General features: G+C 38.1%; 1 long non-coding RNA gene across 1 annotated transcript in view; it reads left to right on the top strand.

Moving 5' to 3' along the window:
- The window catches only part of LOC111624271, a 45,033-nt gene that overhangs the window by 31,264 nt on the left and 9,103 nt on the right, over window positions 1–4,666 (top strand). The window lies entirely within an intron of this gene.

Genomic DNA, 4,666 nt, shown 5'->3' on the forward strand with positions numbered 1-4,666 from the left:
ATATAGATACTGTATTATATTATCAAGCCTTACTTTTTTTTACTCTTTCCGCCCTGTGGGCACTAAGAGGGCCTCTTTTTGCAAGCCCATTATGAGTTCGGCCAGGCCCACAATGGGGCTGCCGGGTGGTGAGGAACGGGACTGGTTGAACGGTCTATCCTCCTCTTTCTTCTTCTTTGGCTCATGTTGGGGGTTCGGTTGATCTTACTATTTTTTCTTTGATCAAATCCGACAAATCCGAACGGACCACCCCCGAAAAATTTCTGGGGATTTTTCGACCCGTTCGGATTCGAACCCAGGTCCCCCAGAGCGGTAGGCTACCACCTTGGCCGCTCGCACATGTGTCGCGTTGCCATATCTCACTAATCCAATCCTCTTTGCCCGTGGCATTCAGAGGATCTTTTAATTAACTATTATCATTTTGAATTCTCTTTTCTCAATACTGAGATTCGGGAAATTAATGTCGTTAGTTTAAAAAACCTGCAAAGAGTTGCTTAACTTTCCCCACATTTAAAACTGCGTGTTTGACGCCATCTATTTAATATTTAATTTAAAAACCTTTTTTTGTTTAGATTTACCCTAGGTATCCAAGATGGCGGCTCTTCCGGTAACCTCGACGGCATGCGCGTTTAGAAATGAAATGTAGATGGCGCTTATCATACTGACGGTTTCATATGCAAATTTTCTTCAAAAATTTCCACTTGGAAAATATGAGGAATTATGCAAATTTTGAGTTCGGTAGACGGACGGTGCATGTCGTTATCTTTTCGTATGGCGTTCATGGTTTTTTTTTAAAGTTTCTACAATTTTCTGTTTTTTTTATTTTAATTTAACGAGTAGAAACTTTGGCCAATTGTTTTTACTGTTTATATGTCGGTTAACACTTGCCTTTTCCAATGCATTCTACGCCGTTTTAGTTTTCCACTAACATGTAAGTGACGTTCGACTGTTCGTGCACCCGAAGGTTAGTGATTCATCCTTTACTGTTCAAAACCTAGGTGATGTTATATTTGTATGCCGAGGCCGCGCGGCTGAAGCAGCGACGACGAGGTTGGCGAGCACCTCAGGTGCCGCCCACCGAGGAGACGCTGAGGCTGCAGTCAGTTCCGCATAGGTTTAAACTTGCACTCCAGGCAAATACTGTTCGAACCACTGATGTCTCCAATCTCGTAATTCACTACGTCCAGTTATCTATGGTTTTCAGGTAGTATGGTGACTTTATTATTTTTCGTCTCCGGTCCAAAAGTAGGAAATGAAGCCAAAAGCACGGGAAAAAGTGAGTAGCAAATTTACGTTTTAAAAATGTTTTAGTTTAAAAAAAAGTTTAAATATAGGCGCGTTTTGGTTATTGTCGACCGCCGCCATCTTGGATACCTAGGGTAAATTTAACCGGCTTATTTGACTGAAATTCGGGGATGGTCCGTCCCGGATATGTCGAGACCCGTCCCCCAACTCCCGGTCGTTCCTATTGTAGACGTAACCGAATCCACGATGGACACGGCAAAGGGCACTCTTAGTGAACAGGGTGCATAAAGATAGAAAAGTTTGGCATCTGCTTAAACTGGATAGAAACTCTGGGCCGACGAAGTTTAGCATAAAGACAATTGGTTACGTCACAATAAAATGTAGTTAGATTGTGTCTTAGAAGAGGGAAAACGTGAGTAGCGTTCAGAAAGACAGACAATCCACGAGTCTAAAATAAAATTTTTAACGAATTGATATTTACAGTATTCGAGTTCGTAGGATTCTTTTGGAAATCGTATGAAACGTTTCGTCTGCATAATTTAACTATACGCAAACAAAACCAATTTCCGGCGTTTGATTTTGCAAAGGGATCAATTTATATCGATTCATTTTTTCGTACATTGTTTCTTCCGAAAATTTCACCGATAGATGGCGACGTTCCTCTATTGCCAAATTATCGCGATGGTTAATTAACTTTCTAGCCAAAGCGTTTAATTTCAAATTCGGAATCGGACCGGAAACATATCCTTCGCTCCATACCGCGGAGGAATTGACCAATAATAGCAAAGAAACTATTACGCGGGATTATTAGAATTAGATTTTTTTTATTATTGCAAAATTCTAATTTAATATTAATAAACACTGCGGTCCGCGAATCGCTGCCAAAATTTTCACGAAAGGAAACACAATAGGTTAATTTGAAAAAATTTAGTAAAGTGATAATTAAAGATACGTCGTATCGCTGCAGTATAAACCATAGAGTAAATACAGTATTACGTAGGGACAAGGTGGGAATCCAAGATGGTCGCTAACCGGGTGTAATCACGCGTATATTGTTGAACAACTATAAGCAAATTACCAAATAATACATTTATTTCTGCAGTTTCGGAGGTCGTTTCCTTCATTGTACGTTTCGTTACGAGTCTGTTAGCATAACGAATTACAAGGGTGTGTTCTGCTAATTTAATATTAGTCAATACTATTTTTATTTTTAAGTTAGCTTGTATAAACATCAGCTTGTTCGCTTGATAGTAATGATAGGTTACATCTATGACAGTTCGGGGTGACGTAAATTTGCACATTAGATATTTTCTATGCAAATAATGGTAGATTTATAATGGCTCACCAGACTATTATTACTAACTGTATTAGCAGAAAAGGGGCGGTCGATAAAGGGTGAAGGAAATGTCGAAGAGGTCGACAGTCGAAAAAAATTTGGGCATCTCTGCTCTACCTCGTCGTTTTTATCGTAGTCTCTCTTCACTTTAAACATACAAAAGGACTGTATGTTTAAATGTGTAATGTTTAAACCGATGTCTCACTTGTTCGTGGAAAAAACTGATTGATTCTAGACATTAGCTTTGTCTCCAACAAGAATCAGTTGTTGTGAAATGTGCAGTGCAGCACTGTTTAATTTGTCTCGTATTTGTAGGCATTAACAACATACTATTGTTTTTAATATTAAATAAACATTGAAAGCCTTATACGGGTTTGCCAAATACTTAATACTGTCATATTGCCGTAAATTTCGATCGTCCTTTGTTATAAATATCCCAATGGGTAGTAAGGTGAACCCCACGAATATAAAGGCATTAATAATTTCCATATAAAATCATTCACACTGAAAACTTTACGAAAAAATAATTTATTTTTGACTTGCTTGGACTTTCATAAAAGCACGTGCAAGAAACAACAGTCGTTTATTGAGACGGGAAAAAAATAAACAATTTAAACAATTAAAATAAATTTGACTGCCTCAAAAATATAAAGGCATATAACAAAGTTAACTGAAACAATGACGTGTTATTAGGTTATTGTTAAAAACAATTCATTATTCAATGAAACCACCTACGGCTAGAATGAGTTAGTAAATGGTTTTGGTGGACAAATGCATTTATTTCCTCCTAGTGAGGAATTACGGCTTGTTTTAGTTCTCCACATTTATACTGTTGCAATTTGCATATACAGCTCTAGACAGAATCTCCAAAGATTTTCCATCGGATTACGATCAGGAGATTGAGGTGTTTCTTATAAATTGGCCAGCTCTTTAGCTAAATAGTTTGCACAACGTATTGTGGAAATCTATGGGTCTTTCAATAGAGCAATGCTCCCATTCACAAGCAAAGAGCGAGAGATTGCTCGCCAACGTGCCTCGATAATCATTTACAAGGGCTACAAAAAGCCCTTGTAAAAAAGGCAAGTGGAGTCTTGCCAACTAAAACCATCCCCACCATAACAGCCATCAATTTGTCGTTTGGTCCTTTCTGGCTTCTCAAACCATGCAGTAGTGACTCCAACCATCTGGACTATCAAGGATGATTTTTTTTCGTCACTCCAGATGATGTTTCCAGGTGTCCGTCAAGCTCATTTTTTCCTTGGACCTTAGTTAGTGGGCGCTAGTGATAGGGTAGCACAACTCCAATAATTGATTTGCCAATATTACATCTGCAATCTGGCGAACAATGGCTCGTGATGGCCTGTTTATAAGCTTTGAAGGGCGTTATTTTAATTTTCACAATGCGCCGAGGCAAACCCCTAACGGACTTAATAATTCTATTAAATAAATAAATAGGCTATGCAAATTTTTCCTTGTGAACGACTTTGTACGAAAATCTATTAATGCCTTTATATTCATGGGAGACACCCGATATATAGTTCGTTAATGCTTTAAACAAGAAAAATTTCCGGTGCATTGAAATTTTCATAATTTTCATAATTTTCAAATCTACTTTTTACGTAGTTCAGTTAGTGACCTAAATTTAATGCGAGATCGACAGTTCTTTTAGGATTAAAAGCTACGCAAACTCCCGCGATTATCGGAGGCTTTATCTAGATAAGTATGGTGCCTTGTCTGGTAAACACAATAGCCGTTAGTTCATCACGATTTGTTTGTGGCTCGTTTTAAAGCGATAGGGGAGATAACTAACGAGGGAAATCCATTGTCAACAATTCCTTGTCAGTGTAGTGCAGAAGCGCGAAAGTGGATCGTTTTTAAACATTTTTTTTCTAATCTTTTAAATACGCAATCTCACACAGGAAAAATACATTCGTATTCTAAGTTTTATCTTTAAAATCCCGAAAGCAAACACACGAAACGTGGCGAGTCTTTGTATACACGAAAGCACAGAACTTTGGGTTCCGTTCCACGAGTCGAATGGCAGTACAAAAAATATTAGGGATTAGTAAATAATTTCTCATTTTA

Source organism: Centruroides sculpturatus, unplaced genomic scaffold (assembly GCF_000671375.1).
Source record: "Centruroides sculpturatus isolate CEXI.00-Female unplaced genomic scaffold, Cexi_2.0 scaffold242, whole genome shotgun sequence".
NCBI classification, from domain to species: domain Eukaryota; kingdom Metazoa; phylum Arthropoda; class Arachnida; order Scorpiones; family Buthidae; genus Centruroides; species Centruroides sculpturatus.